Genomic DNA, 24,970 nt, shown 5'->3' with positions numbered 1-24,970 from the left:
TGAATCCAACAGCATATTAAAGGTATTATATACCAAGACCTAGTGGGATTTATCCCAGGAAGGCAAGAGTGGTTCAATGTAAGAAAATCAATAAATGCAATAAACCATATTAATAAAACAAGGGAGGAAAAACACAATCATCTCAATCGAGGTAGAAAAAACTTCTGACAAATCTAACACCCTTTCATTATAAAAACTCTTGCCGGAGAACTAGGAATAAAAGGGAACTGCCTCAACAAGATAAAGGGTACCTAAGAAAAAGTCACACTTAATGGTGAAGAACTGAAACCTTTTGCCCTCAGAGCAGGAAGAACAGAAGGATGTATGCTTTCACCACTGCTATTCAACCTCATACTGGCAGTTCTAGACAGAGCAAGAAAAAGAAGTAAAAGGCATCCAAATAAGAAAGAAATAAAACTATTTCCATTAACAGATTACATGATCTTATATACAGAAAATCCCAAAAAATTCACAAGAAAAACAACTAGAGCTAATAAATGAATTCATCAAAGTTGCAGGGTACAGGATTAACACAGAAGCAACAGTTGTGTGTCTGTAGAATAGTAATAAACAACCCAAAAAGGAAATGTAAAAAGCAGTTCCATTTACAATAGCATCCAAAAGAATAAGATACCTAGGAATAAATTAAAGCAAGGAGGTGAGAGATTTGTTCACTGAAAACTACAAAACAATTGCTGAAAGAAATGAAAGATGCAATTAAACAGCAAGACATTTGTTAGTTGCAAAACAAGTCTATATACATGAATTAGCAGACTTAATATTGTTACAGTGGCAATACTACCTGTGGTTAATTTTATGTGTTAACTGGACTGGACCATGGGGTACCTAGATATTTGGTCAAATATTATTCTAGGTGCTTCTGTAAGGGTGCTGGATGAGATTAACATTTAAATCAGTACAGGGAATAAAGCAGATTGCCCTCCTCAGTATGAAGAGGCGTCATCCATTCAGTCAAAGGACTGAACAGAACAAAAAGCCTGATTCTCCTCCAAGTAAGGAGTCTTTCTACCTGACTGCCTTCAAAAGGAGACATGGGCTTTTTTCCCCGTTTTTGGACTTAAAAACTAAAATATCACAGCTCTTCCTGGATTTTGAGCCTGCTGGCCTTTGGACAGGAACTACATTCCTGGCTCTCGTGGTTTCAGGCCTGCAGACTCAGGCTGGAACTAAGCCACTGGTTCTCCTGGGTATCCACCTTGCCAACTCACTCTGCAGATCTTGGGACTTGCTTGCCTCCATAATTGTGAGAGCTAATTCCTTGTAATAAATACCTCTTTCTACACACACACACACACACACACACACACACACACACACACACAGGTTCTGTTTCTCTGGAGAACTCTACCCTAAGTGATCTACGGATGCAGTGTAATCCTTATCAAAACTCTAATGGCCTTTCTCTGACAGAAATGAAAAACTCTGATCCTCAAATTCATATGCAATTACAGGGGACCACAAAGAACCAAGACAATCCTGAAAGAGAAAAACAAAGTTGGGAGACTCACACTTCTCAAACTTATGACTTCAAAACCTACCACAAAACCACAGTAATCCTAACAATGTAATAGTGGCATAAAAATGCACATATAGACTAATGGAATACGACTCAGAGTCCAGAAACAAACCCATACATCTATGGCTAAATGATTTTTGACAAAGATAGCAAGACCAGTTAGTGGTTAAAAAAAAAAAAGTCTCTGGGACAACTGGGTAACACTGGCAGAAGAATGGACTTATTAGACCCTCACATCATTCCATATACACAAACTAGGATCAAATGGGATTACCAACTAAAACGTAATAGCTAACACCTAAAATTCTTAGAAAAAATATTGGGGCAAATATTCATAATCTCGAATTTGGCAAAGACTTCTTAGATATGACACCAAAAGCATAAGCAACAAAAGAAAAAGTAGATAAAATGGAATTCACCAAGTTTCAAAACCTGTATTACATGAAAGCATGTTACCAAGAATGTGAAAAGACAACAAAATGGGAAAAACATCTGCCAATTACATATCTAATAATGGTCTACTATCCCAAATATATACAGAACCCTTACAAGTCAACAACAAAAAGAGAAACAACCCAATTTAAGAATGTGCAAAGAATATGAAGACACATTTCTCCAAGGAAGATATAGAAATAGCCAACAAGTATACAAAAAGATGCTCAGCATCTTTAGTCATTAGGAAAACACAAACCAAAACCATCATGAATTACCACTTCATACCAACCAAGATGGCTATAATTCTTTTAAAAAGGAAAAATAACAAGCATTGGTGAAGATGTGGAGAAATTCAAACATTTATACTCTTTGGTGGAAACATAAAATGGTTTAGCTGCTGTGGAAAACAATCTGGTGGTTCCTGGAGCAGTTAAACATCGAATTGCCATAGGACCCAATAATTCCACTCTTACATATATACCCAAAAGAACTGAAAACAGGTACTCAGACATATATACACGCACGTGTGCAGTAGCACTATTCCCAATGTTCAAAAGGTGGAAACAACCAAGATGTCCATCAACAGACGAATGGATAAACAACATGTGGTATCTTCACACAATGGAGTACTGTTTAGCCATAAAAAGAAATGAAGCAATGGTACAGGCTAAAACATGGATGAATCTGGAAAACATTACGCTCAGTGAGAGATGTCAAAACAAAAGAGCACATATTGTATGATACCATTTATAGGGAATATATAGAATAGATGAGTCCACGCAGACACAGAGCAGACTGGTCATTGGCAGGGGTTGGGGAAGAGTAATGAGGACTCTACCTGCTTAATGGGTATGGGGTTTCCTTTTAGGGAATGAAAATGCTTGGAACCGTGTACAGGTTGTGGACACACAACACTGTGGATGTACTAAGCAGCACTGAATTGCTCACTTTAAAATGTCTAACTTTGGGGTGCCTGGGTCGTTCAGTGGGCCGAGCGTCCAATTCTTGATTTCGGCTCAGGTCATGATCTCGAGGCTCGTGGGTTCGAGCCCCGCATCGGGCTCTGTGCTGACAGCTCGGAGCCTGAGGCCTGCTTCGGATTCTGTGTCTCCCTCTCTCTCTGCTACTCCCCTGCTCACCCTCTGTCTCTTTCTGTCTCTCAAAAATAATAAATAAGCATTAAAAAAATTTTTTTTAACTTAATGTTCAAAAAAAACTAACCATCATGAGACACAGCCACTAGGATAGCTATAATAAAAGATAATGGAAAATTCCAAGTGTTGGTGAGGATATGAGGAAACTGGAACCCTCATACGCTGCTGGAAGGAATGTAATATGGCACTGTCACTATACCAAACAGTCAGTTCCTCATAAAGTTAACAGTTCCCATATGACCCAGATATTCTCCGATGTATACAACCAAGAGAATTGAAAACAGATATTTACACAAAGACTTGTAAACATATGCTCAAAGGAGCAAAATTCATAATAGACAAAAAGTATTAATAGCCCAAGGTGCCCAGCAAGAGATCAGCTAAACAAAATGTGGTATATCCATATATGTACTATTATTTCATTGTAAAAAGGAGTGATATACGGATACATGCTACAATATGAGTGAATCCTGAAAACACTGTGCTATATAACAGAAATCAGAAACAAAAGGCCACATACCTTATGATTCCATTTATATGAAATGTCCAGAATAGGCAAAGGAAATTAGTGATTACCAGGGGCTGGGGCAAAGGGAGAATAATGGACAGTAGCTGCTTTTTTTTTTTTTTTTAAGGTATTTTTCTTAATGTTTATTTCTGAGAGAGAGAGAGAGAAAGAGAGAGAGGGAGAGAGAGAGAGAGAGAGAGAGAAACAGAGCACGAGTGGGGGAGGGGCAGAGAGAGAGGGAGACATAGAATCCGAAGCAGGTTCCAGGCTCTGAGCTGTCAGCACAGAGCCCAACACGGGGCTTGAACTCATAAGCCGTGAGATCATGACCTGAGCCGAAGTTGGATGCTTAACTGACTGAGCCACCCAGGTGCTCCTGGACAGAAACTTCTTACTGGTTACACTAGGAGTTTCTTTTGGGGATGAATGAAAATATTCTGGAATTAGATAGTGGTAATAGTTTATAACATTGTGAATATATTAAAAACCACTGAACTGTACTTTAAATGATTTAAATGCTGAATTTTTTGATTAAAAAGTGTAACGTACTAGAATATAATAAGCACTCTCAACAACTGCAACAGAAAAACAATAGCAGTAGCATCATTAAAAAATGGCTAACACATTTGAACCTGACGTAATACAATTCTGTCCATATTTAGATCCAAAGAATTTCATATCATTATATGTATCTTAATAAAAAAATTAAAAGTTAAGAAGAGTAAGGATATAGAAGGCACTGAAAAACTAACTTGAGTGAATAATATTTCAAATAAATACAGTGAAATAAGAAGTAAGTGGCCAGAGGACAACTGCCAACGTGGACGCGTACCATACCGAGTGCCAGCGTGCGTGGTAAACGGGCCTCCCCTGGAGTCGGCCATTTCTGATCCCAGACCGGAACAGTATCTACTACAAGTATGGCTACAGAGGCTCACACCATGTTGAAAGGCCCTCAAACTAAAAACCATTGTAAAAGAAAGTTCCTACAGACATTTGAAGTTAAAATGCTAACTTTTCCTACCCATGATGGCAATTTCTGACCTGCAACTACACCTGGGCATCCGCACCAAGCTATAGATGGGCCAAGAATCCCACCATGTGCTTCACATGTAGGCAGAGCACCAGAAGTGGCAACGTTAGTCCAGTCACATCTCTGGAACCTTCCAAAATGTGTAAGTGTGGAAACCTCTGACAAAAACAATGTACACTCAAGTCAAATACATTAAAGAGGTGCTTGAGGTGGGGTGCCGGGGTGGCTCAGTCGGTTGGGTGTCCAACTCTTGATTTTGGCTCAGGTCGTGATCCCAGGATCCCACGGGATCCCAGCGTGATCCCACTCCTTGCTGAGTGTGGAGCCCACTTGGGACTCTCCCTCTCTCCCTCTCTCTCTCTGTCTCTCTTTCTCTCTGCCCCTCCCCTCTGTGTATGCACTTGCTCTCTAATTAAACACACACACACACACACACACACACACACACACACACACACACAAACCCAGAGGTGGTGGAGGAGACAACTCTTGGGCACTTGTGGACTGATATTCAACAGTCCAATGTGGGGAAGCAGCTCGGAGGTTACAACACCCAGAGTGGACACACGTGCCTCTGGTCAGCACTCCGCACCAAGCAAGTGAGGCAAACCTTGGGACCACTGCCAACACCTCATCTTTTTAGCCTCAAGTGTGGGAAGAGGATGTTTGCTTCCACGCACATAAAGAGTATGTGCTGAACAGTCATGATAGATATACACAAAGCAAAGAGAGTGCAATGGAAACCATCAGGAAGGGAGTTAGGTGACAAAGAGATGGCGCCAGAGGGGGTCTGTGCGCTCTGGGGAGCTGCAGAGGGGCCTAGACAGAAACCACCAGGAGGCAGCAACCTCGGGGGTGGCAGCCTGGGCCGGGCCAGGGACCAGGGCCTGCCACAGCGCCTGGTGTTCTTGGTTCTAGAGTTCCCACTCCGCAGGGTCCTCTGAGCAGAACCACTGCTCTACTATCACATTATTTGCGGTCTGCTACGTGTGTAGGCATGAATGTATCACATGCGGGGGCCAAACTGTTACCTAAATGCAAGAACCTCTATTTGAGAAAATCACTTCATAAAGTTTTAGTTTCTGGCCAGCTACTCAGGAAGCCCCTCTCTCACAGCTGAGGCATAGCCACACTTCGAAATGCAGCCAGAGCTGGACTGGATCCCTCTGCCTTTCCTCTATGCCTCCATACTCTAATGACTTATGCTCCCTACTTGTGATTTCAGTTGAGCTACATCTTACTTGGAGATCGGAAACTGGAAACCAAAGCACATCTGCTGACAAAAGGGTGTTCCAAGAACTGGAAAGCCCGGGGAAAACCAAAAAAGGGAAGCATCAGATAAACAAAGAAAATGGCCCCTGCCAGCAAGAAAGTACTAAACACAACATAGATGGAGGCAAATGAGCTCAGCATCAAGCCCAGCAGGGAAATTAAGAGTATCATCTAAGCAATGCCAATACAGAGAGAAGAGAGAAAACCAGAAATACACAGGTGTGCCCTGTCGATTAAAAAAAAAAAAAAAGGCTTTCCAATAATCCATATTTATGCGAACATTTCAGCAGGGACTTTTTTCATGACACCTGATACCAGATGCTCTACAGCAGGGAGAGGGCCTGTGGCTGACACACCGGCAAAGTAAAGACCAGGGGAGACTGGGTTCTCATCCAGACAAACGCGCAGATCGTAATCACGTATGTAAAAGCCCCACTTAGGAGACAGACACAGAGGGGGTGGGGCGACATGGACTGGACAGCCAGCCACCACGGGCTCACAGCTGGAGAAGAACCTGATTAACCCACAGCATAAAACTTGGTCTTAAATCCTTTAGGAAAACAATAGCTATCTGAGGCCCGGCACTGCCAATATCCCTTGATTTAGGGATTTTTTTTCTTTAAAGCGCTCATTCAACCCTGACGGCGTAAAGATGCTGTGTCTCTCCTGGACCAGGGCCAGAGTCCTGCCATCTGGACAGAAGGAGAGAGACAGGCTGAGGGCTCAGTCCACTCGACAGACAAGCCACAAAGAGCCACATCCAGGTGGATGCTGCCTGGAGGCCGTGCTTGGACTGGAGGCAGAAGCAGCTGTGTGTGAGAAGATCCATCCTCCGGGAGCATCGACTTCACTTGGAAATACGAGTGAAAAACAGAAGATGTGGCCACACGGAGTGGATTAGGGTATTTAAATCAACTTTCACAATAAAGCATGAGATTTCAAAAGCACTGGCTCTGATCTCAGTGCCCCTTCCCAACCCCTCTGGCGGACCCCCCACCACCTTCACCTGTGGTGTAAAGGTGGGAGCCGCGCAGGTGCTGATGTGGACGGTCTTCTCTCCCGCACACCCCCACGCCGGGCAACGGCACCCCCACGCAGGCCTCACCCAGCAGCTGTGCACCAAAGAGCCTCTCCCTGGGCACCACAGCACCACGCTTTCTGAGCTCCCAGACCACCTGCCGCTGTTTGTCACGTGACCCTGGCCCCTCGTCATCCACGCAGCCAACATGGACCTTGTCACTCTCGGCCCTTCCCGTTCCTGTTTGACACACCTCTGCCTGCGACACTGCAGCCTGTCCCACCCCGAGGAGTGTGCCACCACCACCGAGCCGGCTGCCCCGGTGGAACTGTGCTCACCTCCCTGATTCCAACATCCACTTACTGGTTTCAGCACTCCTGATCTGACTCCCCGTCACCACCACCTCTGTGAATACAGGAAAGGCACTCTTTTTTTTTTTTTTTTTTTAAGATTCTATTTTTTTACCTAATCTCCACACCCAGTGTGGGCTCAAACCCACAACCCCGAGATCTGAGTCTCGTGCTCCACCACCTGGGCCAGCCAGGACCAGGGTATATGTTCTGTTGCTAGGGAGATGCTCTCAGATTCGGTTTATATTATTTGCAGTCTTCCAGCTAAAATAACCCATCTTGAGTTTCTAGTCCAAACCTCACATATTTTTACATGTAAGGAAAATCAGGCACTGAAAAGCAACGTGCTTGCAAGGTCCCCAAATCACCAAGAAATCGGCAATTGGATAAAGAGCAAATTTGATGACATGTATGCACAGAAGAAAGCCAACATATTTTTAAAAATTAGATTTTTTCTACAATACACTGAACATGAGGGAATACTATGCTGCTGCACAAAAGAGAGTGAGGCGGATCCCTACACACTGCTACAGCGTGAGCCTCACGACAGGCTGTTAAGTTTAAAAAAAAAAAAAACAAAACAGGAAACAAGATGGAGAAAAGTTGTATGTTGCCAGTGTCTAAGAAAGAGGGCTGTGTGCACACACACACTTATATTAAAAATAGGTATGTTGGGGCGCCTGGGTGGCTCAGGTGGTTGAGCGACCGACTTCGGCTCAGGTCATGATCTCACAGTTTGTGAGTTCAAGCCCCGCGTCAGGCTCTGTGCTGACAGCTCGGAGCCTGGAGCCTGCTTCAGATTCTGTGTCTTCCCCTCTCTCTGCCCCTCCCCTGCTCAGGCTCTGTGTGTGTATCTCTCTCTCTCAATAATAAATAAACGTTAAAAAAATAAAATAAAAAATGTAAAAAATTTTAAAAATAAAAATAGGTATGTTACCAATGGAGGAAAAAAGAAACAGTGCACAAAGATCAGCAACAGAAGCTTGATTTCTGAAAATATTTCATTTGGATTTGGAAACATGAAAATGTTTTCTAGACCTTTGACAAAATTTTAAAAGAAGCTATTCCTTAAAATTCAAATAAAAAATGAGTATAACTGGCAACCAGGTGGCTGGCACACTGGGGAACTGGCTCAGGTGACTTTAAAACTTAATTAGGAAAACATCCCTAGGGATACATACGCTAAGGACAAAAAAGAACTCTAAGAACAACAAGAAAATCCCAAACTGTTTTCAGTAATCACGTTGGTAATATGTTGGTATTGTTATTTTAAAACTACCACATATATTTTATAGGATAAAACAAATATATAATGATGCTAACATTGCTGGGAACCAAGGTTTGCAGCATTAGAGAAAAGCGATACCAATATAAACCAATGAAGTAAAAATCAAGTAATACTCAATTTGAAATAAACATCAGTGTGAACTGCTGATATTTTCCCTTATAAAGCGTATTTGCCTGTCTGTCCACCCAAAAGGCCTAGCAGTGCGTGTCCCCGGTGCCCAGATTGTGGTCTCAAGACACCATTTTCTACAAAAGGGAACCAGAGCTGCTCGGAGAAGAGCCAACGCCAGGCCTGGGGCAAAGAAGTTTAGAACAAATCTGGAACACCTCACGGTACCAGAAAGCAAGGAAGGGAAGAGTGCAGGTCACGTCAAAGGACAAAGGAGCCCACTAAAGAGGCTCCACCAGCCACAAGTGGCTCAGGATTGGCATCTGTAAGAATCCTAACTGTGAGGGACTGAAACGTACCATGTGTGTTTAAGTTCACAAGTTGGTAACACTACTTGAAACAGTCACCTGTCACTTTGGGAGTGGCTACAGAACCATCTCATTATTGAGCACAGAGAAAGAGAACGTATCCTCTTCTTCCTATCTGAACTGCCCCTTAGGGTGACCAAATACTGAACGAAGGGCAGTTTCCATCTACCGACATATTTCAGCTACTCAAGGCAGAACAAACGAGTAATGTCATTTCACAACCTGCGAGGACTAAGTCCAGGCACCGAGCAGCACAGGCCCGGAGCCACGAAGACGCGTGCCTCCTGGTGAGGGCACACACCACGGCCTCAGCGGGGCCTTGTGCTCAAAGGCCAGGCCAGGAGGTGGTCAACGGGCCGGATCTATCACCACCTCACAGGAGATGCAGACAGCAGAAGAACACGGTCGGTGCAAAGGGCAAAATTCAACACAGGGAAACCTGACCACAACCAGCCACCCAAGAACACGTGAGGAAGAAAAGGGACAGGGAGGGGCAGTCACAGGATGAAAACAGGCCGAAGGGACATTATCAGCTAGCTGCCGTTGTGCGAGCCCTGCTTCAAACAAACTAAAAACACTGACACAACCGGGGGAAACTGAATGGTCCTGGTATTATGAATAATTTTTAAAACTACACTTTTCTTAATACTTGAGAATTTATCAAAAATAGCTATATATCAAATCTCACTATGGATGTAAGCATTTCAAATCCATTTTATACTCATTTTACTGTTCTAACATAGTAAAGAGTTCTTAATTTCAAGTATAATGTGCCACTCAATCACAAATTAGAGATTAAAACAGGGTATTTTGTTTCCTTTCAAACTCCCAGAGAAAGATAGTTAGGGAGCAAAGAGTTCATGAACCAGAAGATGCAATCCCAGAGCACCTGGCTGGCTCAGTCAGAAGAGCAGGTGATTCTTGATCTTGGGGTTGAGTTCAAGCCCCACCTTTAGGTGCAGAGATTACTTAAAAATAAAATCTTAAAAAAAAAAAAAAAAGATGCAATCCTCAGCTGAAGCAAGCCTCCACCCACGGCCACCAGCACCTTCACTGCAGTGGGGTCCTGCTAGGGAAGGGTGGCCCCAAGCTTTCAGAGGGTAGGCCTATGAGGCATAAATTCCTCCAATTACCCTTGGCATCAAACACATGTATCATTACTGGCTCATGAAAGGTGACGTCGATTATTCTCGAAGTTTAACGCTGGTTTAAAACAAATGAAAAATAAAATGAAGGTTTGACACCAAAATGCGGTGCTACATGTGCAGAAGGTACTCAAATGCATCTGTTACAAAGTGAAATTACTAAAGCCAAAAATGAGTACATTCCGGATGTTCATGACTTTATTTTTCTGAAAAGCAAACAAGTTCCAGCTGCAAAAAGAAATCTATATAAATTAAAATCGTCCAGTGACATACCCGTGTGTCATATGCTGTAAGAAGATACACCAAAGCTCGATCAGGGAGGAAGAGATTTCAGTAGAGAAGCAAGCAAAGCGGTGTCAGTCTTATCCTTCTTCACAGAATGTAGTGGAGTCTCTTACCTGAGGAGTAAGAACAATACTCGGTCATCCCAACCGGGAACATTTTTGAAACTTTTAAAACTAGAATTTCAAAAATGTAAATTAAAAAAAATGATCAAGAAAGAAGTTCAAACAAAACATTTTAACCACTCTATATAAACTGTACTTCGGATTTGGACGTTTTTTGAGTTGGACACAAATGACAAAGTCAGGATGTCTTCGGACTATTTTTAACATAACTTTTATCATGGAGTATTACACATAAAAAGCACAGGAAACACGCATGTTCAGCACATAAACAAACGCTAGTTCAACTACCACCCCAGCCAAGAAATAGAACTCTGCTGAAACCCCAAAAAAGGCAGGGTGCCTCTCTCTGACCCCAAGCCCTTTCCTCCTACTATGAGCAACTACCCTAACTTTTATGGTTACCATTCCCTACTTTACATTTATCCCCTAGGTATGTGGCTCTGATACAGCTCTTTTGCCAACTTCTGAATTTTATAAGAACAGAATCCTATGCGCGTGATCCTTTGTCTTGCTCTTTGTTTTTTCTGCTCCACCCGCCATTTACTTTCATTGCTACGTAGTATTCCACTGCGTAAATAGACCGTAATTTATTTATCCATTCCCCTGTCCCCTGAATAGTTTCTGCTTTGGAGCAAAGACACACCACTGAGATCTGGGGCCCCTGGGTGGCTCAGCCGGCTAAGCGTCCAACTCTTGGTTTTAGATTCAGCTCATGATCTCCTGGGTTTGAGCCTCTTGTCAGGCTCTGAGTTGACAGCACGGAGCCTGCTTGGGAGTCTCTCTCTGCCTCTCCCCCACTCACACTCTCGCACAATAAATAAATAAATAAATAAATAAATAAATAAATAAATAAATAAATTTTACAAAACTAAAAAAAAAAAAAAACAAACAGATACACTACAAAGATCTTTCTGGTGCAGCTATCTTAATTACGCACATGAGCATGTATTTCTCTGGTGTATACACCTAGAAATGTGACTACTAGGTTATCCAGTAAGTATCTATTCAACTTTGCTAAATAAAGCCAAACTATTTCCCAAAGCAGTTGCAACAATTTACACTCCCACCAGAAGGGTATGAGGGAGTTTCTGGTGCTTAACTTCTTCAACAAGCCTGGTCAGACTTTTTAATTCTTGCTAACTGAATGGCTGTGTAGTGGTATCCTAAGAATTCTTTGTTACATAGAACTTAATTATTATTTTGAATAAATTCATGAAATTTTACATCTGACAACTGCAGCAATGCAAATTTAATTCTGCAACCAAGTATCTGTTCATTTTTCCAATGGTTACTGCGCTATGATTTCTCATCAGGTTTAATTAACTCCCTAACCTCAGTCCACCAACTTCCAGAGACACTGACTCCAACCCCCAGGCATAGGGGGACATGTGCCAGTTGAGCATCCTAGTCCCTGGGTAGAGTTGGTTCATCCCTGTGAACATACAGAGTCAAAATTAATGAAGTCTTTTCTTCCTCCTCTGGAACTCAAAGAGATTCTCTCTTCCCCAAAGTACCTGAACATGTGGAAAGCAATCTGCCAACTAGGACATCTTGTGTGAGCAAGAAACAGACTTGTTTGTAATAAGCTACTTATTTTGTTACAGGAATCAGAGTTGCCCACTGTTTAATGTGAAATGACACTTGTTAATGACATTCTAGTAACACTCTAGTCCTGCTCTTTGCCCTAAAGTATATTTTGTCTGATACTATACGATCTTATTTTTGGTGTTTGCATAGTTTATTTTTTTCATCATTTTACTTTCAACATTTCTTAATCCTTATAGATGAATGTCTTGTAAACAGTATATAGTTGGATTTTTTAAACACCTTATTAAAAAAAAAATCTTGGTATCTTCATCTTCTAAATGGAAAATTTACTCTATTTGCATTGGAAGCCATTACATACACCTAGGTAGATTTAATTCTACCATTGTACCTGGGGCTTTCTTTCCTTTTTTAATCCCAACCCAACCTACCAGAGGCTTTTCTATTTGCCTTCTTTTCGATTGTTACCATTCCAATCTCTGCTCCCTAGTAATCTAGAAGTCACGTGTCTGGTTTTTATTCTTCTTATGATTACTTTAGAAATACAATGTGATGTGCAGGCTCTTAAAGGCCACTGCGGTATCTCTCCCCTTCTCTTGGACAGCAAGGACTTTAAAATACTAACTCCATTCATCACACTGCCAACGTATGTCCTACTGCTGTGTTTACATATGTGCACATATTTTTGTCATTATTTACATTTTAGGTAACATTCATTTTTGTTAGATGGAGAATCCTTTCCTGTTGTGTAGTGAAGGTATTACTCCTAGTGCTTTTTGGCTTTCACTGTCGGTGTTGGGAAGTGGCCTGTTGTGCCTCGGTAGGCAATCATGTGCTCCACTACCCTGTGTTTGGCTGTGGATTTCTTTTTACTTAGGGTATTCTGCCAGTCATGTGTTGAACATCTTAAAACTACGGTTTGGATTGTTTCAACTTCCTGGAAAACTGTCAACCATTTTCTTCTCAAACACTGCTCTGCACCATCCATGTCCTCTACTCCCAGAACCCAATTACACGTACGTCAGACTTCACTACCTCCTCCGAGTCTCCTGCCTTCCTTTGCGTTCCCCATACTTCTATCTCTGTGCTTCACTTTCATTTTCCTTTTTTTGATCTATTATGATGTGGATTACACTGATTGATTTTCCAATTTTTCACTCTGAGATAAACCTTATTTGATTGTTATGTAATATCCTTTTTATGTTTCTACATGGATTATATTTGCTAAAGTTCATGGGAGACATGCGTGTACAACAAATACACTTGGTGGTTTTCCTTTATTACAATGTCTTTGCCTAGTTTTGCTTTCAGAGCAGTGCTGGCCTCGTAAAATGAGATAGGAAGCATTTCCTCCTCCTCAATTTTCTAAAAAAGTTTTTGTCTGATTAGTATTCCTTTTTCTATAAGTGTTTAATACAATTCACCAGTGAAGTCATTTGGGTCTGGAGTGTTCTTTGAGGTAAGGAGTTTAATTACAAATTCAATTTCTTTAATAAATACAACCGGTTATGAAGGTTATATATTTCTTCGAGTGAGCTTTGGTGGTTTGTGTTTTTCAAGGAATGTTTTCATTTTGTCAAATTTATTGGCATAGAATGATTCACAATTTTACCCTTCTTACCCTTTCAACGTCTGTAGGATCTGTAGTGATACCCTCTTTTACATCCCTGATATTGGCATTAATATTTTCTTTCATTCCCACTGATGACAGATTATCCTGGATACGACAGTCACCTTTGACTTACTACAGTTTACCTGCAAATACTATTATACCACTTTAAGCATATAGTAACACCGTATTTCTGTTTCTCCCCTCCCGTCTTTTGTGCAGTTTTCATTTATTTACCTCTGCAAGTATGAGAAGTCCCACATTACACTCTTATTTTTGCTTTAAATAGCCTATTTTTATTTTCTTATTATTATTTTGAAAGTCTGTTTATTTATTTTGAGAGAGACAGAGAAAGCAGGGGAGGAGTAGGGAGAGGAAGAATCCCAAGCAGGCTTGGCACCCGCACAGAGCCTGATGTGGGGCTCGAACACTCGAAACTGTGAGATCATGATCTGTGCTGAAACGAAGAGTTGAATGCTTAACTGAGTGAGCCACCAGGCGCTCCAAAATAGCCAAAAAAAAAAAAAAAAAAAAAGCAATTAGAAGTGAGAATATTTATCCACCTATTGACCATTTCTGGTTCTTTTCATTCCTCTGTGTAAAAATTTCCATCTGGTATCATTTCCTTCTACCTGAACTTCCTTAAAAAATTTCTGGAAGCGTAGGCACGCCTGGGGAGCTCAGTGGGTTGAGCACAGACTTTGGCTCAGTCATGATCTCACAGTCAGGGAGTTTAAGCCCTGCATCTGACTCACTGCTGTGAGCACAGAGCCTGCTTCAGATCCTCTGTCCCCTTTCTCTCTGCCCCTTCCCCACTTGCGCTCCCTTTCTCAAAAACAAACATTAAAAGAATTTTTTTCTTGTAGTGCATGCAGTTCTGCTGGCAATAAAATCTGTCAGCTTTTCTTGGCCTAGAAATTTTGATTTCACTTTTATTTCTAGAAGATATTTTTTCTGGGCACAGAATTCTAAACTAACAGATTTTTCTTTTGGTACTTTAAACATGTCATTCTGTTGTCTTTTGGCTAGCACAAATCGGACCAGAAGCCAGCTGCCATTTCTATCTTTGTTCCTCTGTAATGTCTTTTCTTCTCACTGCTTTTTAAGTTTTGGGCTTTTTTTTTTTTTCTCTTTATCACTGGTTTTTCAGGAATTGGATGTTGCAGTATGTTGGTATGGTTTTGTGCACTCTATTTGGGATTTTTGAACTTTGTGGTTTATAGTTTTCATCAAATTTTTAATTTTTTTTTCAGCCATTATTCCTTCAAGTGTTGTTTCCATTCCCTCCTCTCCTGGAACCCCAATTACACATATCTTGGAGCAGGTGGTTTTGTCTCAGAGGTCCCTAAATGCTCTGTTATTCTCTTCAGTCTTCTCTATTCTTTTTGCTGTATTTTGGACTGTTTCTATTGCTAAGTCTTGAAGTTCAATGACTTTTTCTGTAGTGCCAACCTGCTATTAATCTCTCTACTGCATTTTTCATTTCAGATACAGTATTTTTCATCTGGAAGTTTTATTTCAGTCTTTCTTTTCATATCTTTCATTTCACTCATTTTCCTCTACATTTTTGAATATGTGTGACTTACATGTAACAGTTATTTTAATGTCCTTGTCTGCGAATTCCATCATCTGTTATTTTTGGGTCTGTTTCTATTGACTGATTTTTTTTCCTGGTTAATATCATATTTTCTTGCTTCTCTGTATGCCTGACAATATTTTTTAAGGTTTTTACATTTTTTTTAATGTTTTTTAAATTTATTTTTGAAAGAGAGCATAAGCAGGGGAGGGGCAGAAAGAAAGAGGGGGTCAGAATCCGAAGCAGGCTCCAGGCTCTGAGCTGTCAGCACAGAGCCCAATGCGGGGCTCGAACTCACAAACCACGAGATCATGACCTGAGCCAAAGTCCAATGCTTAAGGGACTGAGCCACCCAGGCACCCTGCCTGGTAATTTTTATTATATGTTGGACACCCAAATTTTTTTTTACACTATTGGGAGCTAGAATTTACTACACCCTTTCTTTTTCTTTTAAAGTAGGCTCCACACCCAGTATGGGGCCCAACATGAGGCTTGAATTCACAATCCTGAGATCAAGACCTTAGCTGAGATCAAGAGTTGGATGCTTAATCAACTGAGTCACCCAGGTGCCCCAAGATTTTATTATATATATATTTAGAGAAAGAGAAAGAACACGAGCAGGGGGAAGGGCAGAGGGAGAGAGAGAATTTTTTTTTTGAGAGAGACAGAGAGAGACAGAGACAGAGAGAGCACAAGCAGAGGAAAAGACCGAGAGAGAGAATCCCAAGCACGATCTCAGCTTAGCAGGGAGCCTGATGCGGGGCTCCATCTCCAACCGTGAGACTACAACCCAAGCCAAAATCAAGAGTCAGACGCTCAACTGGCAGCCACCCAGGTGCCCTGAGAATCGTAAGCAGGCCCTATGCCCAGGGTGGGAGCCCAATGCAGGGCTCAATCCCACAGCCCTGTGATCAGGACCCAAGACGAAATCAAGAGACAGACGTTCAAATGAATGAGCCACCCAGGCACCCCTATTAAGTCCTTTTCAATACAGCAGGACTTTGTTCTGAGAAACGTTATTTGGAACCATTTAGGGCAGATCTACAACGGCCTTTATGGTCTAGAGCTAATCCAGCCCCACTAGTGAAGGGAGGGAAGTCTACCCGATCCCCTAAATGGAAGAGCTGCTCCGAACCCACCCTCACAAAGATTAAAAAACAAGCCTTACAAGGATCTGATACTACTCTAGGTGGTGGGAACACAAACTGTCTCAGCCCTGTGGGATATCCACAAATTGTTCAGTCTATTCCTTTCTGGTGGTTCTTTTCCTGGCTTTGTGTTTCCTCTCGTGTATGTGCTGGTCAGTACTCAACCAGAGTCTCAAGGGGGTCCTTCTGCGGATCTGTGGATTCTCTAAGTAGCTCCCTTCCTCTCCTATATACTTCGCCCCCCAACTCTAGCTGCTTTGTTCTCCCAAATGCTGGGTGTTTGTCACTTCAGTAAAGCTAGTGGGTTCTGGCTTCTCTCTCCTACCCTGCAGTGTGGAAACACTCTCTAGACCAGGATTTGCCTGGCGGTCAAATCTAACCTACTACTAGTTTTTATAAATAAAGTTTTATTGGAACCCATCCATACCCATTCATTCACATACTTAGTATGAAAGCAGACACAGAGTTGAGTGTGTAACTCTGACAGAGACCATATGGTCTGAAAAGCCTAAGATATTTACTGTCTGGCCCTTTACAGAAAAATTTCATGGGCCCTGCTCTAGAGAGTAAGCTGGAATAATCACAGGGCTCATTTCCCTTATTTTAGGGAATACGGTCCTAACCTGTCTGCTGGCCAATGTCTGAAACTGTTATTTCTTATGTTTTGTCTGGTTTTCAAGTTGTTTAAGGAAAAGAGTCAGGTTTGGGACAAGGATGAGGAGAATAAGGCACATGACTCAAGTAAATTTTAAAGGAGTACCAAAAAATTCAGTATTAGAGGTAAAAACCAAAGTTAATAAAAAAAATCTACAAGAAGAAAATAGTACAATTTTAAAGATAGTACCAGGAGCAGTGCTGAACTGAGCCATATCTGAGCTGAGGCAAAAGGAAAAATCATTAATTCTGATCCTATCTATCTTTAAAATTTGATTTTTTCATTACTGATCTATTTGCACCAAATTTGATTTTCTAAAAGTACTGTAATAAACTGTTTATTTTCTTAAAGGTTTTATTTTTAAGTAACCTCTCCAACCAAAGTCGGGCTCAAACTCACAACCCCAAGATCAAGAGTCACACACCCCACTGACTGAGCCAGCCAGGTGCCCCTAAAATATTTATTAATCGCAATTATTGAGCTTTCTGGTGTCAATCCTGTACCAGGTCCTGGTGGACAGTAAACCTGGTCCCTGTTACTCTGCCACAGCAGAAAGGGAAGACTCCGGAATAACTTTCTTACTAAGCACATCACACTCATACATTATAACTACAAGGATTTATCAGAACCGGAAAAGTAAATGCTTTCTTTCTCAGAAAGATCTTAAAACAGAAAACACTTCAATATGAAACATTATGCTCAAATTACTTCTATTTGCAACTAAGAGTCTCATACGTACATAGTCCCACACATAGACACTCTGGAGACAGGGAAATACTACAAGAATGTAAAAACTTTCCTATTATTACTAAATTAATACATGCACACAAAGATATTACAACTTTAATTATGTAATGTTGGGGAGATACATTTACATTATGGGGTAGACCAAAACCAGCCACCAGCAGCAACTGCCACCACGTCCATTTACTAACTGGTGAAGGTAGGTGCCAAGGCTCTCAACACATCAGTTCAATTAAAAGCAAATCAAGCAACAAACTTCATTCCAGTTTCTGCAGGGTCACCACCCTGCTGGTGCTCCTCTCTAGTGAATGTGGCAGGAAAGCGCTAGGCAATCACAAGTGGAAGTAGTCTCACCATCGCAAGAATAAAAGAACCTCCACCGTTAGCCAACTTCTACATATTCTCTACAGCATTTATTTCACTTTCTAAAAGCACAGGTGCAGGGTGCAGGGGCGCCTGGGTGGCTCAGTCGGTTAAGCGTCCGACTTCGGCTCAGGTCATGATCTCACAGCTGTTGAGTTCTAGCCCCCAGTCGGGCTCTGTGCTGACAGCTTGGAGCCTGGGGCCTGCTTCCGATTCTGTCTCTGTCTCTTTCTCTCTTTCTTTCTCTCTCTCTCTCTTTCTCTCTCTCCCTCCCTCCCTCCCCTGCTCATGCTTGGGCACACTCTCTCTCTCTCAAAAATAAACATTAAAAAAATTTAAAAAATAAATAAAAGCACAGGTGCAGAAAAATGTTTTCAAATGTAATGATCAAAAAAAAAAAAAAAGCTTTTTCCTTAATCAAAAATTTTATGGTATTAAGTTTAGTGGAGAAACAAAGACTATGAAATTAAAAGTTGTAATTTTTATGAAGAAATAGTCAAAACTCATGAAATGAGTTAATTTAACAATCAGATACCATTCAAGTTCATGAAAGATCCTCCCCACCCCAAAATTCCCTCTTCCACCTGCTCCTTCTGACCTGGCCTCGGGCGTGAGTCGGCCAGCCGCCCAGCCTTGCTCAGCAGGCGTGCCTGCCCTCCCTGGCTAAGACCCTGCCTCTGCATCGCAAGGGCGGACTTGCACAACATGCCCCCGGTCCGCTTTCTCCTGTGCCTTGGCTCCTTCCCTCTCACTCCCTTCATGTCCTGCCAGACACTTCATCCTCAAGACTCCATTCATGTGTCTTGACACCTACCGTTTACACTCAACTCACAGTTTGGTCACGAAACATGAGGGCAGAGATCATGCTAAATTTAGATCTGTAGCCTCCCTCCACCCCCAGCAGCTAGCAAGATGCTAGGCACACTCAGCAGGCACCGGCTTTCTAGGGAGTTAAACTTCTCTAAGCATCTTTCCAAGCACCTTCCCTTCCCGGTGAAAGCGACCTTCCTCAAGCCCTGGTCTCTACTATAAGGACACCCGTCATGACACAAGCCCACACTGGCTTTGTTTCCTTCTCTCTCTCCCACCTGACTGTCAGCTTTCTGAAGATAGAAAAGTTTTCTTTGGGTATGTGTCTTCTTTGGGTTTGTATCTTCAGCACTTAGAAAGGATCTACCACACGGTAAACATTCAATACATATTAGTAGTTATTATTCAATTATTCCTGTAATTATACATTTATTCCTCACAGGTCTAAATTTTCTTCTCCATTTCCCCCTCCAGTGTAGATATGAGGAAACTGAAACACAAAGATTCAGCAATTTCCCAACATTACACATCAGCAAGTGACAAAGTGGTCTGCCTCTTCCTAACATCTATGTCTATTATCAGAAAGTGACTACCTCAACAAAGGCAAGCCCACTGACTCGTGACGTAAGAATCAGTCAAGATTTACACTGTAAAAGTGGATTTGCCATAGCCACCTCTCAAATTATCTTCAAAAGGTTATCCGATGCTCCAGATCTCTCCTTGGACTATTGAGGAACTAAGATAAAGACACTTAGCAACTTGCCCAGAGGAGTCAGAGTCAGAGTCAGCAGGACTGAAACTGGTCTCAAAGACCAGTGGTCTCTCCTTGGTGACTTGACCAGCATTCTCGGCCACTCAGACAACTATACATTCAAATCCTAGGTGATCATCTAATTGCTGAGCAACAAGTAAAACACATGCCTCAAAATTCCCAAAATGTCAATAATGCCTAACGAATGCATTTGTCCCTTTTTAAAACCAAGCATCTTTTTTCAGTATTTTGAATTTCAGCACTGACATCCCCAGAATTTATTTATTCCCTTAAGACTAACACAGGACATTCGTGACCAGATGCACCAAAAATAACGTCTTTAGCTGAGCTAAGGCCATTTCTGGTTTCAAGAAGACACTGAGATATTGGCTAGGCTAAAATAAACTTCTCACATCATTTAACTAACTATAACTATTTGCTTGCTTTCTAGGTACTTTAATATGAGGACTGACTAGAGTTATTTAGCTTACTTTTGAAAAGCAATATCCAGGGGCACCTGTTTAAGCATCTGACTCTTGATTTCCCCTCAGGTCATGATCTCACAGTTCATAAGATCAAACCCCACATCGGGCTCTGTGCATATAGCCAGCTTGCGATTCTTTCTCCCTCTCCTTCTGCCCCTCCCCTGCTTGCTCTCTCTCTCTCTCAAAATAAATAAGTAAATAAACAAACAAACATTTCTTAAAAAAGAAAGAAAGAAAAGCATTACCGAAATGGATCTGAACAAGAAGGAAAAGAGCTAGTTAACAGTGAAATGACTATCCCATGCCACTGGGTAACAGTTAAAACTACTCTTGTGTGAAACAAAACCATGTCTGGAGCTATAATGCAGTGGTGAGTTTGGGTTGGTTGGGTGTCTCTGAAGTCTTACTCACCTGAACTCATGATCAAATACACATTACCACCGCATGCTGACTTTAGTCCTAAAACACGAAATGTCACATATATTTTTACAGATAGTCATGTTGAAAATTTTAAATATCTAATATAATATTCCTAGGATCTTTCTGAATCTGATATTCTCACGCTATGTAAACCCTCCAGAATAAATCAACTTCCTAATCAAATGTGACCCCCACCACTGCCAGGATTGCTGGACCCACCCGTACCAAGTTTCCTCCATGACATCCAAATGATCACATTGTTTTAACTTACGGTGGTACAGAAGCGTGACATCTTTCCAGGTCACCCCGAAATTTTCATCTGAACCGTCTTTCAAATAAACCCTATTCTGCAATGTTCGCTTTTGCTTAATATAGTTGTGATTCACTTCAATTTACTGAATTTAAATAGAGATTTGTTATGCGACATCAAATCTCTTCGGTTTCCCCCTAAATTAATCGACATTTGGAACCGAAAATATTCTGGTGTCAACACTTTTTATACAAAAAGAAAAGTCCACATTAATAAAATTTTCTACTGAAATAATATAAAAATAAATCTTCATTTGTAGGTTAGATCAGTGCTGCTGAAGAACTCCAGGACTGACTCACCAGCCAGGTAGCACCCAGCCATGCTGTGGGCCCTGAAGAGCCATGCCACGCCTTGCACACAGCCCCTGGCAAGGTCCCACCTGGCCCAGCAGTTGGGACCAAAGCTTGTCTGATGCCAGTTCCCTGTTTCCACTCTCACAACTGTCCAATAAATAGTTTTTTTTTTAATTTTTTTTTAATGTTTTATTTATTTTTGAGACAGAGAGAGACAGAGCATGAGCAGGGGAGGGGCAGAGAGAGAAGGAAACACAGAATCTGAAGCAGGCTCCAGGCTCTGAGCTGTCAGCACAGAGCCCGACGCGGGGCTTGAACTCACAAACCGCAAGATCATGACCTGAACCGAAGTCGGACACTTAACCGACTGAGCCACCCAGGCGCCCCTCCAATAAGTAGTTTTGAATGACAGCACCCTTCTCCAATCTGGCAGTGTCATGAGGAAGACAAAAGAGCATTCTATAAATTAAAATATCAAAAGCACTGGGGCCGGCTTTACTAGTTTCTCAAAATTACCTCAAAATTACCTGAATTCAAAGGATGCATTAAAAGCTGCTACCCTCACAATGTATTCGTTCACTTACAAGAAAACTAACATAGAGATCAAGAGAGGAAAGGGCCATTCAGGACATAAAGAGTCACTATTCTTGGTTGTTTCCGGCTCCTTGGTGGAGTGGGAAAACACAAGTATTCAATAATTTGAAAAGACAGTAAGTTAGTAATGGAAAAAAGATTTCTTGGTTGAGTCAGTAAACACTTGAAAACTTCCAAGACGGTCCTGTGAAGGACACAGAGCATCAGAGCCACCTAGGATGGCCAGCACAGTACAGGGAGGAGGAGACAAGAAAGACGGGGACCCTGAAGACGGTCTATGGGGAAGAGGACACAGCATAAGTAAATGTGTGTGTGTGTGTGTGTGTGTGTGTGTGTGTGTGTGTGTGCACGCGTGTGACATGAAAACTACCAAGGAGGCTCCTGGTGAACACACCAGTGACACCCATTTAAGTAGATACAGGGAAGGCCTCCTTGGGGAGAGGACATTTAAGCCATGATCTGAAGGATCAGTAGAAATGAACTATTTCTGTAGTTCTCAGATTTTAAAAATATAAACATAAATAAATACAATAAGGAAATCAAGTGTTTAAGAAGTGGCTCAGTATCGAATATCAATTCAATATCCTCGTTTTACAGGCTACACAGGGAAAAAATAATCTTGTAATTCAAGGGTACCAGTCTTCTTGCTGTACTTCTGGTTGGTGTTAGCGCACGCACACACACTAATATATACCAAATGCAAGGGTATAAATATATATATGATAAATATAACCATATGTTATATTGATAAATATTAATGGATGATAAATATTAACTGAATGAATGGGTTGCTGGCCACAGCTCAGAAAATGTTAAAAAAAAAAATACTTTTCTTCTCACACTTCTTTTCCAAGCAATGAACTAAACCTTCAAGCAATTTATTTACAGGTGTTAAATTACATTTCAAAAATAGCTTTATTAAAGGGGGTACAGAACGGTTTCTGAACAACTTAGAAGCCTTCTTCTATTTTTTTTTTTAATTTTTTTTTTCAACGTTTATTTATTTTTGGGACAGAGAGAGACAGAGCATGAACGGGGGAGGGGCAGAGAGAGAGGGAGACACAGAATCAGAAACAGGCTCCAGGCTCTGAGCCATCAGCCCAGAGCCTGACGCGGGGCTCGAACTCACGGACCGCGAGATCGTGACCTGGCTGAAGTCGGACGCTTAACCGACTGCGCCACCCAGGCGCCCCAGAAGCCTTCTTCTAAATTAATGTTACAAACAATTTTTAGAGGAGCAAAATCTGAGTGTAGGACATGAATTTGTTTTACAAGATTTGTAGCTGCAAGTTGTAATAATGATAAGTGATAAAACCATCTAGCACTACTGGACATTTTCAAACTCCAAGGCAGAATAAAAAGGGAAACAATGTGCCAGGAACTGTGGGTTGTGAGTTAAGGCTCTAAGCTGACAAAAACCCTATGTTCTGGGCCATAGACCCAAGGCTGGGGTTGGAGGAAGAAGGCAGAGCTGGCCAGGAGCTCCCCCACCTGGGCTGGGACCCTCCCTCCATGCCCTGGGACTGAGTTTCATTGATGCAGGGCTGGGGGGGCTGGGGATGAGGACGGAATGAACACGATTATGTCTGGAGGTTTCAGCATTTCACACTTTGTATCTTCAGTAATCTAGAACACGGGAAAGACATTTCCTCATGAGCTCCATCCTGAGCTCTATCCATCTTTGCAGACTGTTTCAACTCTACTGCTGTATCAGAGACGGTTTCGATGCAATAGGGGAGTGACTCAGAAAATACGAGTTCCCTTCTTAAATAGCTGTCTGATAGGTGAGCACCAGCTTCCAAGGAAGCACACGAAAGGGGTGCTCATTCTAATCTGAGGGTCTGAAAACCCTTGCAAAATAATCCTAATTAATGAATCTGCCTGTGAAATGCCATTTTGTAACATATGCAGGGTTTATCTAAGTGTGAAAATGTGTCATTTTTTAAGCTTGCTTATTTATTTATTTATTTATTTATTTATTTATTTATTTATTTATTTATTTATTTATTTATTTATTTATTTTGGAGAGCACACACACAAGTGGGAGGGGCAGAGAGAGTGGGAGACACAGAATCCGAAGCAGGCTCCAGGCTCCAAGCTGTCAGCACAGAGCCCGATGCGGGGCTCAAACTCACGAGCCGTGAGATCATGACCTCAGCCAAAGTCGGACACTTAACCGACTGAGCCACCCAGGCGCCCCCAAATTAAAATAATTTTTATTCTTCTAAGTCAAAGAACAACTTAAATTATACCATTGAATTCATTTTTAGTTTATCACAGGTTTCTAATACCAGTGCCTGATTCTCTTACCATAAGTGAGCGTATCCTCCTGTACCTGGACTGAAATGGTGGTGAGCAGTCAGAGTGTGCTGGCCGTCCCTCTGGGTTCTACCACATCGGAACTGCCTAGGGAACTCAACACCACGCTGTCTGCTAGGGCACTTTCTTTAGAGACCTGAAGAAGTCAGACTCTTAGGCAGGGCATCTGGGTTAGAGGATTCCTCTTATCAAGGAAAGCAGAAATCTTTCTCCACCTGAAAGGTTACATCTAAGACTCTCTTGATGCAGTTCTCTCAAAAGAGAGGTAATTTCATTCTCTCTCACCTATGGGTAACAACACACTTGTCCTGGAGTTCTTTACAGATCACCAAAGAGAAACTTGTAAACATTATGTTTTCCATCTCGTTCTCACCGATGCAGACTGTCCCATATCCTACCGCGGGCCTACTGAGCCACAGGCCCCAGATGCTGCTGGACCTGTACCTCGTCTAACTCCTTCTCCGTCATCTTTGCCCACCGTGCCCAAATCTGCAACAGCCCTACCACTTTTCGGGGGCTCCAGAGTTATTCAGACAGTAATGTGTTTCTATTATGTACTGAGCCCGAGACCCAACAGTGAGAAATGTGCTTCCTACCCTCACCGAGCTCAGTATCGGGGGGGGGGGGGTTGGGGGGGGCGCAGGGGGCCCGGGGGGGGTTGGGGGGGGCGCAGGGGGCCCAGGCACTGAGTCCTGGGAGAATGCCCTAGCTACCTGGTAACCTGA

The 24,970-nt window shown here is 42.0% G+C and overlaps 1 protein-coding gene across 7 annotated transcripts in view; it reads right to left on the bottom strand.

Annotated features, from left to right (window-relative positions):
* Nucleotides 1-24,970, bottom strand: part of TRAF3 (TNF receptor associated factor 3) — a 119,314-nt gene that overhangs the window by 45,168 nt on the left and 49,176 nt on the right. For 6 of the 7 annotated variants that reach the window (XM_045448316.1, XM_045448315.1, XM_045448314.1 and 3 more), the window contains one exon: nucleotides 10,490-10,614. The exons of the other annotated variant lie outside the window; for it this stretch is intronic. The gene's annotated coding sequence lies outside the window, so the exon portion shown is untranslated. The remainder of the gene's footprint in view (nucleotides 1-10,489; nucleotides 10,615-24,970) is intronic. 7 annotated transcript variants of the gene reach the window in all.

Source organism: Leopardus geoffroyi, chromosome B3, assembly GCF_018350155.1.
Source record: "Leopardus geoffroyi isolate Oge1 chromosome B3, O.geoffroyi_Oge1_pat1.0, whole genome shotgun sequence".
Taxonomy (NCBI): domain Eukaryota; kingdom Metazoa; phylum Chordata; class Mammalia; order Carnivora; family Felidae; genus Leopardus; species Leopardus geoffroyi.
The sequence above is the reverse complement of the archived record's forward strand: the minus strand, read 5'-3'. Positions and strand labels throughout refer to the sequence as shown.